This window comes from Monodelphis domestica, chromosome 4 (assembly GCF_027887165.1).
Source record: "Monodelphis domestica isolate mMonDom1 chromosome 4, mMonDom1.pri, whole genome shotgun sequence".
NCBI lineage: Eukaryota > Metazoa > Chordata > Mammalia > Didelphimorphia > Didelphidae > Monodelphis > Monodelphis domestica.
In genome coordinates, this window is record NC_077230.1 from 337,007,473 (window position 1) to 337,024,238 (window position 16,766).

General features: G+C 36.3%; 1 non-coding gene across 1 annotated transcript; it reads right to left on the reverse strand.

The window, feature by feature from the left end:
* Positions 1-16,454: 16,454 nt before the first annotated feature.
* On the reverse strand, positions 16,455-16,561 carry LOC130454110 (U6 spliceosomal RNA). The gene has a single exon (XR_008911794.1). It is a non-coding gene; the product is annotated as a U6 spliceosomal RNA (small nuclear RNA).
* Between the last annotated feature and the right edge of the window lie 205 nt (positions 16,562-16,766).

Consider the following 16,766-nt stretch of genomic DNA (forward strand, 5'->3'; position numbering starts at 1 on the left):
TTTCACATTTAACATCACAGCCCTATATTTCCTCCTTTGTTCTAGTCTCTTTTAAAGAGACAGCCTTTTTTTTTGCATGACAAGGTTGTCACCTCTACAAAAACCCTCCCAATCTCCAACTTCCTTAAGTATTATTAGCTCTCCCCTAACCTAACCTTCAGTCTCTACCTATCTACAAATTCCTTCACACACAGATACCCCTCCATAATATCACCACTAGGGGCAACTGGGTGGCTCCATGGATAGAGAGCCAGACTTGGAAACCGAAGGTTCGGACTTCAGCCTCAGACACTTCCAAGCTATATGACTCTGGGCAAGTCACTTAACTTCAGTTACCTAGCCCATACCCCCTTTTTTTTCTTGGAACTGATAATCAATATTAATTCTAAGAAAGAAGGTAAGGGTTTAAAAAAAATATCCTCACTGGATCCCATCACCTCACATCTTTCTGAGTTTTTCTCCACCAAATTCCTTGAAAAAGCTGTCTCTCCTCAATTCTTCTAATTCTTCCCTAATTCACTGTAATTCTTTGCAATCTCTCTGTAGACCTTGTCTTTCAATCCAGCCTCTCCAAAGTGAAATCATCTCCTAATTTCCAAATCTATATGTTTCCTTAACTGTTTTTTTAAAATTAATTCTGACCTTTCTTCAACATAGGACATTGATGACTACCTTCTCCTCTTGTATACTCTGTCTTTTCTCGGTTTTATGACTTTATTCTCCTCCTTCTCATTTGATCAGTCTTTTTTTCTGATTGAGGTGACCCCAAGGTTCTGTTCTTTTCTATATCCACTTCTTATTTATTCCTTATATTGTCTCACATGATGATATCACCAACTCCCATGTGTTTAAGTATAATTTCCATGTTGATAGTGCCCATATATATATATATGTATACCACGTATACATATATATGCACATCTATATATGTACACACACACATAATGTGTATACAGATGTACACATTTCCCATCATGTCCCTCTCATGAGCTCTAGTCCAATGGCTTGTTCGATATTTTGAACTGGATGTCCTATAAACACAACATGGTGGTAGTAGTCTCTCGGTAACCGAGGATGACAATTGTCTTTGTGCATTTTCATCTATGGTGTATAGATGAGTGCACAATGACACTTGTGGGTGAAGGAGATTTAAGTGGAAAAGTCATTGCACAGAGACAGTCCCACTCTCTCGGCGTTGGAAGCCTGGGTCCAATGGCACGAAAAATCATTACACCTGGAGACTTCCTCAGCTGCATTGGATGGCCGTGTTGTCCTTTGTGCTCCAGCACGCCCTAAGCACTCCACAGTTCTTTGCTGCGTCGCCATCTCAGCCATTGAACCTTCTTATTAGTTTCTTCCGTCTGTTCAACCAAAGCATATCTAATAACTCAACATATCCAATATACAATTCATTACCTTTCTTCAGAACTTACCCTTCTTTCATACTTCCCAGTTGCTGTCAAGGCCACCACCATCTTCCAGATTATCAAGCTCAGCATCATTCATGACCCTTCACTGTCACTTACCCTTTATTTCCATATATAAAATGCAGTGATTTCTATCTCCACAAAGCATCTTTCTCTTCTTACCACTCACACAGCCACCATCTTAATTTGGACTTTTATTACCACTTGCCTGGGAGGTTATAATAGTCTCTTAATTGAGAGGCAACTAACCCCAATCCCTTCCATCCTGTATACAACAGCCAAAATGATTTACTTGGAGAGAGCCATATGACTGACCTCACTGCTCTAACCTACCCCCACTGAATATAATCTGGTAGCTTCACTTGTTGCCAGGATTATATGTAAAGTCCTTTGTTTGCCATTTAAAGGTCTCCACAACCCAAGTCAGTTCTTACTTTTCTAGTCTTCTTGTACATTTCTTCCTTCCCCTATTGGCTCACTTGCTGTTCTGTACATTCAATATTTCTTCTTCTATCTCTGACTTTACCCAAGACACCCCACAATCCTGGAACATAATCCTTACTCGCTTCTCCCTCCTAGAAATCCATGGTTTCCTTCCAGACTCCACTCAAGTACGATATTCTAAATGAAGACTTCCTTGTGGATAACTCAATGATTATGTCTTACATCCCCAAACTTCCCTGTATTTTTGGTATGTGTCCAATATATATACTTCCATATATATATATGGAGAGAGAGAGAGAGAGAGAGAGAGAGAGAGAGAGAGAGAGAGAGCAAAAAATTTCTGCCTATATTCCCAGTGCTTAGCATAGGGCAGGTGATAAATGTTATTTGGTTGATTGGTGGAAGCCTGCCTTCTATTCTATTCCTACTGCTTTCTTATAAGTAGCATTGGAATGAAATGGGAAGAGTCCTAGATTGGGCCTATCAGATCTCAATTCATTCAGTCTTAGCATCTTGCTAAGTGACTTTGCTTTTTCCTGCTTCGATTTCTTCTTTTTTAAAAAATGGATGGAATGGTTGAGATGACCACTAAAGTCCTCCCTAAATCTAACAATGTCTGTCTCTGATGATTTATTATTGTATGAAAAGAGGAAGGAAATGATGGTCTAAAGATGGAGCCCACGTTAAGAATCCCAGACCTATTCATTTTATAGCTAAGCAAGCAACAGGCCAGAAAAAAATGAATTAATTTAGCCAAGGTCACACACAGGTAGAACAGTCAGCATTTGAACCCAGGTTTCTTGACATCAAACCCAGCTCTCTTACCATTATATCATGAAGCTCCTCCTTTAAAGTATACCAAAAGCAATACTTTAAGAGGTACTTTAAGATGTCCTAGGTTAAAAAAAATCTCACAAAAGTAAATAAATAATTAGCAATAACTCATATCTAGATATATTCCATATGCATTATCACGTTTGGTCTTCCTACTGACCTTCTGAGGTGTATATTATTATTATCTCTCTCTTTCTTTTTGCCTCCTGTCTTCTGTATTAGAACTAAGGCTTTGGATTGGTTTCAAGGCTGAAGAGTGATAAGGGCTAGACAATGGGATTCGAGTGACTTGCTCAGGGTCACAGGGTTAGGAAGTGCCTACAATCAGATTTGAATCCAGGATCTCCCATCTCTAGGCCTGGCTTTCTATCACTTAGCTGCTTCTACTATTATTATTTTGTCTAATTAGAGGAGGAGAAAATAGTCCCAGAGAAGTCAAGTGAGTTGGCCAGAATTACATAGTGAATAAGGTTACAAGACAGGATTCAAATCCAGATCGACCTGACTCTGATTTTAAACTTCCATTTATTATTACCAGATTGCTTTTACTTATACACTAAATTGTACAGTCAATAAGGTGAATAAATACTAAAGTTTACTTAATATTCTAAATAATCAAGAAGAAATAAGCACTAAAGCTCCCAAGGCTTACTACATTAGAAAGTGAACCAAGTTCTGGGGCCCATAACAACACTGATTAAAGATATTTACAAAAGAAAATATAAATAAAACAAAATAGAACTCACCACGGCATTCTAAGGCATACATACAAAGTGTCAAGGTATATTAAATATGGCTTACAAGGTCACTCATGTCCATCAAGTAGTTAAGTATCCCTAATCAGTGTCATCTGGACTAGACATCTCTACCCATTCTTCAGTCACCAGGTGAACTTAGAGCTGACCATGGGCAGTTCTGGGCCTGAACCCAGGTCTACCTTTGGGCTGAGAACAACAGCCTGGAAAATCACCACCTCATTTCAGCCCCTCAGGTTTCCATGGAGTTCTTGCCAACAGTGTATTTGCATATGAATTTGCATCTCCTATGTCTCCTAGAAAGAAAGGGGGAAAAAAGTAAGACTCCTTCAGCTGTCTGATAAATAGGTTTAATCTCACTGGGAGGGAGATGCTGTGTCACCGAATTCTCCCTCAAAGCACCTGAAGCAAGATGGCACTTATAGCCCTCTCAGCTCATCACATCAGACCCAGAAACACCTGATTGTTTATTGCACTGCCTCATTTGGGGTTGGCTCATTTGCATCCTTGTAATCACAGGCTCCATTAGACTGGATTGTGTCTCTTGTTGGATACATGACTGAGCCTCCTGTAGCTAGCTGCACAGTGTTAATAGTGCTCTTCTCTCATTCAGTAGTCATGGAGAAGACACCTACTAGGGAGATGATGAGTGATTTGGTCTTACGGTCTTTGTCACCAATGTCCAGTAATTACCATTGTAGGATCAGAGAGAGAAAAGACAAGATCATAAGACTGGAGCTGGAAGAAAGTATATGGGTCATCTGGTCCAACCCCAAAATTTTATAAGTGAGAAAAAAGGTATTCAGTGACTTGACCAAGGTGTCAAAAATAAAGTAACAAATGGAACAACCAAGAACAAACTAAGTCATTGGGGTACAGATTCTATGCCCTCCCCCAAGCATATGGAGTTCAGGCTTGATTTAGTTCAGTTAAGCCAATGTTTATTAAACTTCTGTGTGCAAGACCCTTAACTTGGACCTGTGGATACTAAGATGCATTAAGTAAGATACAGTATTTTTACTAAAGAAACCTTAAGTCTAATAGGGTTAGGGCATAAGAAATTTATACAAACAATAGCAATTATATAAATGTAAAAAAATATCAAGGAAAATAATGGATATTTACCCCCCCACTTAATAGCAGAATGCTATTAAGAATTTGGTCCAAAAGGGGGGAGGGGCAGAGTCAAGATGGCCACTTAGATGCCGCAAAAGTCCAGTCCTCTGTGAAACCCCTTCCACACCAATAAAAAACAAAGTGCTTTGAGGGGGCAGAAAACCAAATCTAATAACAGGATAGAGTGGGGGACCTTCCCGCTCCATTAAACTTAAAAGGTATGCAGAGAAGGCTGAATTCCCCTGTTTAAGAAAAATGAAGAAAGAAGGTCCAAGGACCCTTCTGCTACCTACTGTGTTAAGTCTCTGGTGGTCATTGGAATCTTGGGGCAAGGGCTTCAGCCTGGAGGGAATATTTTGCTGCCACAGCTGTGCCAGGCTCAGTGCTCCAACCACAGATGGCAGGGAGGCAGCTGGATGAGAGGCTCAGAGGAGAGGGCAGCCTAGTTGTAGTCACCACTCTCCATATTGGGACTCAGTTTCTCAAGGTTTTATCCCCAGGGCACATCCAGCTCTGCAGATCAGTTCTACCCATGTTTAATCTAGTCTATCAATAGGGCAGATAAGAAGCCTTCAGAAGGCAGAGAAGCTCATTCTGTAAGAATTCTGTTGACTCAGATCCCAGGGGGAAGGCTGCAACCAGGACAGAATACCTTGATAACAGGGCAGGAAGTGCAACTCTCTTCAGCCTCCACACCTTCACCTACAACTTCAGCTTCTGCAGCTAGCTGGGGAAGATCTGACCCCAGGGACCATTAATAATCCATCAACCCAATCTAGTCAATCAGCAGAGCAGAGAAGAAGTGCATGGGGCGAGGGGAAGAAAAGACCAATACAATGGAAGAGCAAAAGAGGTTGGAGACAGTCTCTAAGAAAATTTGAATCATTACAGTGGGAAGAATCAGAAAGGTTCAAATGGAAAGAAAACCTCCAACTCCAAATTCAATCATCATCAACATCATCATCATTACAAAATCATCATCAACATCACCAACATCATCAGTGTCAAATTCATCATCACCAACTATGTCATCAACCTCATCAACATCATCATCAACAACATCATCATCACCAACATCATCATCATCAACACCATCATCATTAACAGCAACATCATCACCACCACCAATAACACCATTAACAACAATGTCATCATCATCAACAACAACATCATCAACAGCAGCAATATCATCATCACCAACATCAACATGAATATCTAACCATCCTTCTTTTCCTGGCCCAGGAAATATTTTTGCTGGGGGGCATAACCTAATAGCATATTATGCAAGTATTGAATGAAAGCCAAAAGACCTAAACTCCAGGCTTTATTGCCACTATGTGTCCTTTGGGGGTAAAAAGAAAGCCTTCTTTTTCCTGGGGAAAAAAATAACACAGAATTTGAATAGAGGGCAGCCATGTGGCTCAGTGGATTGAGAGTCAGGTGTAGAGATGGGAATTCCTTGTGATACTTCCTAGCTGTGTGACCTTGGGCAAGTCACTTAACTCCCATTGCCTAGCTCTTACCACTCTTCTGCTCTGGAACCAATAAACATTATTATTTCCAAAATGGAAGGTAAGGATTAAAAAAAGAATTTTATAAGCAGATGTAATTTGTAGCTAGAAGACTAGTCAAGACTTCAATAGAGGAATAGTATATATTTGAGTTAAATCTTGTAGGAAAAAGGATTCCAAAAAGTAGATACTGGAATGAGAAGAGTCTGTGGAATACTATATGCAAAGAAACAGAAACATAAAGAGAAAGATACATTTAGGAAAGAGGGAAGAATTAATATAATACAGTAATGAGTATCTTTGAGAATTTATTGAGGTCTCAGTTTCCTTCTATCTATATAACAAGAGAGATTTGGACAAGCTAGTTTCTAATATACTTCTCTTTAAAAAAGTTCATTCTTATTAATGTCTTCCAAAACTTAAATTTAAAACTTTCAATTTAAAATAAAATATAAATTTAAAATTTGATATCTTCTTTATTACATTACCTTAATTTGTTAACTTAACTTCTAAAGATACCCTTCCCCTCCCCTATATAAAAAAGTCCTGTTTAACAAAGAATAATTATAAAACTAAATATCAACAGGATTTGCAGTGTTCCATATACATCATCTCCCACCTTTGCAAATAAAAAAAAAAGAGAGAGATTCATTTTCTCATCTCTTTGGGCCCACCATTAATCATGATAATTATATAGTGTTTACTTGGGAATTTTTGGTTCATTCCATTATTTTTATTGTTGTATTGTGTTTTTCAAACCATTCCTATGTTTCCCTATCCTTTTCTGTATTATATATGTGTATGTATATATGTGTGTGTGTGTATGTATTTTTATGGCAGAGTTATTTCCTGAACATTAAAGTATCACAATGTAGTTTTGTCAAGTTCCAATCAATGGATATCTAATTTCTTTCCAGTTTTTGCTACTGAAAAAAAATGCTACTATAAGTATAGTGATGTATGTAACCAGCTTGAGAGTATATGCCTAGCAATGTAATCTCTAGGTCAAATGACATAGCAATTTAAATAACTTTTAAAAGCATAATTCCAAATTGCTTTCTAGAATGGTTAGACCAATTCACAGTCCTACTAAGAGCATTTTAATATGATTTTCTTTTTTTTTAAACCCAATACTTCCATCTTAGAATCAATACTATCTATTGGTTCCAAGGGAGAAGAGCATTAAGGGCTACACAATGGGGTTAAGTGAATTGGCCAGGGTCACACAGTTAGAATGTGTTGGAGGTCACATTTGAACCCAGGACCTCCCATCTCTAGACCTAAATCTCTATTTACTGATCCACCTAGCAGTCCTCATAAGTTTTCCTTCTGACAGTCTCTCTAAAATTGACTTTCCATATTTTGAAATCTTTGCAAACTTGTTAGATGTGAGGTGAAATTTCATAAGCATTTTGATGTGCAATTTTTTATTGCTAGTAATTTCCAGCATACTTTCATATGGCTGTTAATATTTTGCAATTCTGAGAATAAGTTGTTTACATCCTTTAATCATATCCACTGTGGTTGTTAACTCTTGTTCTCATTTGTTTATGCCAATTCCCTATGTATCTTGCACAGCAGACCTTTATCAGAAATATTTCATGCAAAGACAAGACCCCCTCCCCCAATTTACCATTTATTTTCTTATTCTGGCTACATTGGTTTTGTTGGTGTAAAATATCTTCATTTGAATTTAAACAAAATCATTTCATCTCTTATGCTCGCCTTTATCCCTTCTTTGGTAAAAATTCTCCCAATAGCCAGAGTTGAAAAGGATAGCTTATCTTTTATTCTTCTGTTTTTTTAAATGACATGACTTTTTATTTTCAGATTGTATATTTATTTTGAGCTTATTATGACATATGGTAACACATGTTAGTCTAAACATAATTTCTCCCAAATTAATTTCCAGTTTTCTTATCAATTCAAGTAGAGCATTCTTCCCTGAGTAATTTATGACTTTCAATTTGTTGAGCATTTGATGATGGAGTTCAGTTTTTCATTTTCTTATCTAATTTATTCTGTTGATTTACTTTTCTGAATCTTTTTACCATATAGGTTTTTATAATTACAGTTTTATAATATATTTGAATATATATGCATATATATATATTCTTCTCCAGTAGAATGAGTACTTCAAGGCCAAGTGTTGAATTCATCTATGTCTTTGTATCTCTAGATATTTAATTTTTATAGGGTTAATGTTCTATTTTATCTTAAACAAATAAACGTTTTAAGATCCCTTCCATTTAAAAAAAAACTTATATTGTAAGATCTTTGCCTGCTATAACATGTTCTAGCATTCTACAATTGCAGATCTATTGCAATTTTCACATATATTTCCCAATATTTGGTGGTGCAGTTCCCAAGAGGACCCCAAGATGGGCATAATGCTCTATTTGAATAGTTCCTGTGATTAAATGTTTAGAAATATAACTTTTACTTTGGGAAGTCAATAGGTAATGATGAGATATGGCTTTTCTCATTGGAACTTCTGCACTCGAATACAAGACCACATTTGTTTCAAGATCAAAGAAATATTCATGATGTTGGCAGCGAGGACTCTAATTGCAACACTGAAAAAATAAATATCCTTTAAGTTGAATTAATCATCCTTTCTGCCTAATGAGGCATTGTGCAATAACAGATATTAAATTAATATGAAAAAGAATCAAGCATTTATTAAATCCCTACTCTGTGCCAGGCACAGTGTGCTAAGCATGCTACAAATATTTCACATGGTCCCCACAACAACCCTGGAAGGTAAATTCCATTATTATCCTCATGTTAAATTTGAGGAGATTGAGGACAATAGGGGGTAAATGACTTGCCCACTGTCATGCAGGTGGTGTCTGTGGCATGATTTGAACTTCAAGGTTCCTGACTCTATGCACATTTCTTAATTCAATGTATCACTTAGCTGCCTGATTTTTAGACATTTAATTTTTATGGAATGCAATATCCTCTGGGAAACATAATAGGAAGCATCATGGCAAAGTGAAAGGAGTACAGGATCTAGAATTAGTCAGACCCAAGTTCAAATTCCAGCTTTGTCTGTGATGAATCTGTGTGTTTTAATCATCTGTTATATAAAGAAGCTTGAATTAGGTATAACCTATGCATTGCATAAGGAGTATCCAAGTATCTGAAAAACTTTCACATAAAAGAAAGATTAGAATTATTTTTTTCTTCCCCTCGAGAGCAGAATTACTGTAGGAACAATAGAGGAAACTCCCAGGGAAGCTGATTTCATCATAACAGGAGAAGAATATCATAATTAGAGATTTACAATAGTGACTACTCCAGAGAATATCAGGGTCCCTGTCAATGGAAGCTGAGTCTGGATGAACATATGGCAAGGATACTATAGATAAGATTCGTCCATAAGAAAAGAGATTGAATTAGATAACTTCTAAGGTTCTCTTTAACTCTGAAAATCTATGATTCTATTTAATGTGGGTCAATCACAAAATCATTTTTATGACCCCCAGACCTCCCCCCAAATCTTTTCTCTGTTCTCTTTATCTTACTTTAATGGAAATTTCATCATATCAATTTGGGTATTCACTACAAAATAACCCATGCATCATTTTCTTCCTATGAAAATCTTGTCCTTTTACTTTCATAAATCCTCCAGGGAGGAAGCCTTATTCTAGGTCTTCCTCCCACTTCTATTCCCTAACCCTAACTATAACCCTAAATTTGTTCCCATAACATAGTTCCTCAGTGATAGTCCTAATATCTTGAGCATTGGTCATCATTGCATATATGTTTGTCTACATCAGTTTAATTCAATAACATTTCTTAAACCACATAGTACCATCATACTTGGTTCTAGAGATTAAAAAAAAAAAAACAAAGAAGAATTCAGCCCTTGTCCTTGTGGTACACATTCTGTTGAAGTGGGGAAAGGAATACAAGACCTACACAGATAATTTTTTTATGACAGTTTTCTTTTTTTTTTAATTTTAATATTATTTTATTTGGTCGTTTTCATACATTATTCACTGGAAACAAAGATCGTTTTCTTTTCCTCCCCTCCCCTACCCCCCCCCCCCCCGCCTTTCCCTCTCCCATAGCCGACGCATGATTCCACTGGTTATCACATGTGTTCTTGACTCGAACCCATTTCCCTGTTGTTGGAGTTTGCATTATAGTGTTCATTTAGAGTCTCTCCTCAGTCTTATCTCCTCCAACCCTGTAGTCAAGCAGTTGCTTTTCAGCGGTGTTTTTACTCCCACAGTTTATCCTCTGCTTGTGGGTAGTATTTTTTTTTTAGATCCCTGCAGATTGTTCAGGGATTGCATTGATACTAATGGAGAAGTCCATCACCTTCGATTGTACCACAATGTATCAGTCTCTGTGTATAATGTTTTCCTGGTTCTGCTCCTCTCGCTCTGCATTACTTCCTGGAGGTTGTTCCAATCTCCATGGAACTTCTCCACTTTATTATTCCTTTTAGCACAATAGTATTCCATCACCAACATATACCACAATTTGTTCAGCCATTCCCCAATTGAAGGGCATCCCCTCATTTTCCAATTTTTGGCCACCACAAAGAGCGCAGCTATGAATATTTTTGTACAAGTCTTTTTGTCCATTATCTCTTTGGGGTACAAGCCCAGCAGTGCTATGGCTGGATCAAAGGGCAGACAGTCTTTTATCGCCCTTTGGACATAGTTCCAAATTGCCCTCCAGAATGGTTGGATCAATTCACAACTCCACCAGCAATGAATTAATGTCCCCACTTTGCCACATCCCCTCCAGCATTCATTACTTTCCTTTGCTGTTATGTTAGCCAATCTGCTAGGTGTGAGATGATACCTCAGAGTCTACACAGATAATTTAATAAGAAGTTATATCCTTATATCCACCATGCCTCTTTTTTCATTGCCTTGTATATTATTTTGGTTCCTTGGCACAATTTTATGTTCCAATATTTACAACCATACCTTATCACAGGGAGAACATTTTTGTCAGAAATATTGGCCTTTGTCCTGGGGACCAGCTTGAGATGGTGTTTCCCCTGTATCATTAAATAAAAATAGATTGAAGTATCTACCTAAGGAAAATCATCTGAGAATTACCAAAACTATCATAAAAAATAGTTTAACTCCAGAGTAATGGGAATTTGAAGACTATATCTAAAGATACATCACCAGCTTCTATTTTGAGCTTGTTTGTGCTAATATGTTCTTTTTTGGAATGATTAGGAAGAGGGTTTCTGCTTAGTAGGTTTTGAAAATTAGGTATCTGATTAATGGATCATTGCATCCTTGAGAATCCCAAGATTTTCCTTTTTATAAAATGCTTACAGGAATATGTCTCTATAGTTTGAACTTCCATGGCCTCATTCCATCCAGTGGTCTATGTCTTAACATGTAACAATTACCTCTTCTTACCAGTAGTCAATCAACTTGACTTCCCTTTTTCATAAGACTCAAGAGGTCTAGAATCTTGCCCATTTTTGATAACCCTCAGCCTTCCCACTCCAATCTGGCCACACTGGGATGAACCATTTTACCTTCAATACACCTTCTCAGGAAGAAGAAAAAAGAATTACTGTACTATGTTGTCATAGCACAATTAGATGAATTCCTTAGCAAACAGATAAGAGAACATCCCAAACAATCCCAAAAAGTATTGTTTGAATCAGAGCATGAATTTTGGGAAATGGCTCACTTATCTCAAACAGGTTGACATAACTCAGATCATCTATAACTCTCTTTGGCAGTGGCCATCAGAGTCAGGCTTTAAGCCAAACAAGGAAGTCAGACTCATTCCATTATGGTCACATTTTTTTAAATGAAAAAGCTATCCCCTATGTTGATGATCTGCTTTATTCTCCAATCATGGCTTGGAATGACTTCTGATTTATCCCATAATTTAATTCTACCTCCAGGGTTGAAGTGTTTGCCAATGACTATTATATTGGACGGTATTAAACCTTAAAAAGACTAAGGCTTGGACCAAGTTCTATGTTTTATAGGTGAAGAGACTGAGGCTCAAAGAAGGAAAAGTAAATTGCTCACAGTCACACCAAGTGAGAGACAGTTGGATTTGAACTCTACTTTTCTGAATGTAAACCCAGCAATCTTTCCACTATTCCATGTTTTATTCAAAGGAACATGCTGTAGGCAATTAACATTTATTAATGTCTTGCTTATCTTTAATGAAACCTTTTCTTGATCCTGATGTCTCCTCAAGCTCTTATCATATGTCTTTCTTCACTTTCAGTGCTAAACTCAAAGGAAGAGTAATCTAAACTTGCTTTATCTCCTCCTTTTCTACCTTTCTGCCATTAGACAGGTAGATGGCATAGTAGTTAGAAAGCTGCCCGTGATGTCAGAAAGAACTGAGCTCTAATACTTCCTTACTCATTCAGTGTCTTTTTGGCCCATTTTGTCAATGACTATAATATTGAAGGGTATCAGACATTGAAAAGACTAAAGTTTTTGGACTCCTCTCTTCTGAATCTAAATCCAACAACCTTTCCACAGTACTATGTTTTATTCAAAGGAACATGTTGTTCCTTTAATTAATTTAATTAATTAACTTAGTTAATTAATTAACATTCATTAATAAGTCTTTTCAAGGTCTAATACCCTCCAATATTACAGTCATTGGGCAAGTCACTTAACCACTATCTGTCTGAGTTTCTTCATCTAGAAAATGATAATAATAATAATAATAGCATATACCTCACAGAATTGTAATGAAGATCAAATGAGGTAATATTTGTAAAGCACTTATCACAGTGCCTGACACATAATAGGCACCTAATAAATTTTATTTCCTTCCATCCTTTCCATTTTTCAGACACTTAAAGTCTGGCCTCTGATCCTACCATTCTACTAAAGTTATTGCCTCAGAGACTACCAACAACACCATAAATATTAAATGAGTAATTTTTCTCAGTTCTCATTTTTCTTGATCTTTTATTATCATTCAGCAATGTCAACTGCCACTTTCAGCTAGGCAGGCAACAAGTGTTAACTGTATGCTAGGGAACATACTTAATGTCAGGTTTCTGAATAAAAGAGGGGACGGGTACCTGCCCTCAAGGAGATTACATACTAATAGAGGAGACATGAGGAAAAAACAAATACAAATAAAATATATAAAGTGTAAATGGAAAGTAACATCTCCAAGACAGTTATTACATATTCATTATGCACCAAACTTGTGATCTGTTTCCTAAACTCACATATTTCCTCTTTCTGGACAGGTGTTTGTGGCACTCTCAAATAAAAATATCAATTATATTCCTTTCTCTTTTGATTTAAATTTAAATGTTGACCAATATAATTCCCCTCTATGATTCCTTGGTTTTTTTTACATGAATATTTCTTCTTATTATGCAATAATAGGGGACAGATAGGTGGTTCAGTGCATACATGGCCAGACTCAGATCCAGGAAGACCTGGGTTCAAATTTGGCCTCAGGCTCTTCATAGCTGTGTGTCCCTGGGCATGACTAGCCCCCATTGTCTAGCCCTCAACACTCTTCTGACTTAGAACTAATACATAGTATTTATTCTATGATAAAAAGAAAGGATTTAAATATGAATATATGAAATAAAATACCCTCAACCCTTCTATCTACACATTTTAAACCACTCTGCTCCATACAAATAATCTATACTCTTCCAGATCCATAATACATTAGTAGATGTTCCCACCAACTCTCACTAGTAACTATGGAATGGAATTTGTCTTCTTGTTAACCATTCTTGGTTCCTTTACTTGGTATATTTACATATAAATATAGGAAGCCATGAGCTCTATTGCTACTTTTTGCTTTCATAGATTTTTGCCTACTGTGAATTTCTGGACACCCAGAATCTTCTTCCTACATCGTAGCAGTCCTCCATGGCTTCTAGTTGGGTAGATGAACAGACACAATTTTAGCCCTTCCTAATAATTTTAAATTTAAAGCCCTTCTCATTACATCTGGAAGACTCCAGGCAAACATCACAATATTGTAAAACACAGTGTAGAAATCTAAATGCCATTTTCAGATATTCCCTTTTTAATCAGCTATTCACTTCTCAAATCTTCTTTCTCATGGAGTCGTTGCTTCCAGTGGGGAGCAGTCAGAAAATACCATTTGTTTTTCTAAGGTTTTCAGTTTCTTGCCCAAGACTTCATAATCCTATGATAATAATATATGTGAGGTCTGTTGCAATCATAAAGTACTATCTAAATTTTAGAGCTTATGAGATTGTTATTCCAACAAAGTAGAAGACTTAGGCCCCTGTGGAGTGGGCAAATAAGAAGAAATTTCACTGAAGCCCACTTGCCATTTCAAGACAACATGTTAATTAGTTGGATAGTGCTGACTAAATTGCCATTTCCCAGAGTGAGTTAATTAATAAACTGATTTCAGGATGATTAACAGGGGGCACGGTTAACATGATTTTAATGGGAAAGAGCCAATGAAGCACAAACCCATTAGTGTAAAACTATTTCCCGCCTAGGTTGCCTTGTCAGATCCTACTTTTCATGAAGGAAGCTAGAAAAACCCAAGTAGCTGGAATTGTGACTTTGACCTGCTGAGAGTCCCTAAGGGCAGGGCATACTCCTGAAAGAAGATGTAAAATATTAATTTTGATGATACCCATTTTCCTCTTCTCTTATGAAGAGTCTAATTAATTCAACAAATTCCTGGTGCCTCAAATAAAGTAGGACATTCGTCATTGTCAAAGAAAAAGAAGTGAAAACTAGTATCACCTCAAATCTATTGGTCTACTAACATTGAAAAATTATATCAAATTTATTTTTACATTCAGCATAAGAATTGGTTATTGTTCGAGAATATCAAGACCCAGTGAATATCTATATTAATTATTTGGAACTCGTTTCCATCTTTGTTCAGTTAACCAGCATATTGGATCATCTCATAAAGTTTCAACTGGAAAGATGGCTTTCTGTGGTCATGTGGAAGCTGCTATTTGGACAATGTACATCTTCTTTTGTTTATTAGTCTTACTATATGATTCCCACAATGTATCATTTTTTCATTTATGAGTTCACCAATTTTTATTTTCAAGGATAATCTTGTTTTATTTTTCTTTTCTTTTGTTTTATTTTTCCATAGTACATTTCTGATTTTTTTGTCTATCACTTTCATATTTTTAATTAAATTTATGTTAACCAATTAATAATAATTCTCCCATTTCAGCCCCTCCCAAATGAAAAAAGAAAGAGAAAGAAAACAAAATAAACATACATAGGTAAACAAAATAATTTCCCACATTGGCTCTGTCCAAGAAATATGTCTAATTCTGAGTCCATCACCTTCCTGTCCTAAGGTCAAAGGTCAGTATGCTTTGTCATGAATAGTTCACAATGATCAAAGATTGGAAGTCTTTCCAAATTGGTTGTCTTTATAATATTGTTCTCCTAGTTCCAATCATTTTACTCTGCATCAGTTTATACTAATATTCTCAAGTTTTTCTGAAATGGTTGCTTTAATAATTTATTAGGATATATCAGTATTTAGTTGCATCAATACAGATTAATATGTTCTTTAATTCCCTTAAATGATGATCATATGCCCCAGTTCTTTGCCACAACCAAAAGATTTGCTATAAATAGTCTTCAATATATGAATCATTTATCACCATGCCTGATTTTCTTGCTGTGTAGACATGGCATTGGGTCAAATGGTATGCTGAGTTTTGCAACTTTGGTGACATAGCTCCAAATGTTTACATCTCCACTAACAATTCATTGTTGTATCTAATTTCTCACCGACCCTTGAGCATGTCAGATTCATTTTTTACCAAATTATTCTGACTTGTCTCACTTTGCATTTATGTACTTATTAGTTATGTTAAAATGTAGCTACATCTCTCCATGCACATCCATGTACATCTATATCGGTATTAGGGTCTGTAACATCTATATCTGCATTCTTTACAGCTTTATATATCTTTGTCTGTCTCCATCTACATGTATTTTCATCTACATCTTTATCAGTGTTGATATTTATAACATCAATCTATATTTACCTCTATGCCTATGCTTCTATCTACAAATATTTATTTACCTATATCAATATATACATTTATCTACATGTATAGCTACCTATATCTCTACTGATATTGATATTTGTAACTTTTACACCTGCCACTATCTACGTCCATAGCTATATACATTTATCTATCTATATCGACATGGGTATCCACCTACATATTTATCAAGATCTATAACATCTAAATCTGCATATATCCACATTTATACCCACACCCGTATCTACACCTATACCCACATGTCTATCCATACAATAAAGTGGGAGGGAGTTCAACTCAGACTAGATTATCTTTTTTTCCTGATGGTGAATTCAGTGCAAAATTTTTATTTCAGAATAGGGAACACTTCACAAATTTTTATGTCATCCTTGCTCAGGGACCATGCTCATCTTCTCTGCATTGTTCCAATTTTAGTACATGTGTTGCTGAAGCAAGAACTAGACTCAATTATCTTACAGACCTTTTATAATTCTACATGCGCTGATCCTATGAGCTTTCCTCCTTTATCTCTTCCGATTATCTTGTATGTAGCTCATGATCCAATGAAACTAGTTACTTACTATATCTTAAACCATCACCTCTTCATATTCTAAAGGAAAACTCATTGTCTTATTCTGCAAAGGCTCCCATTACAACCATCTCA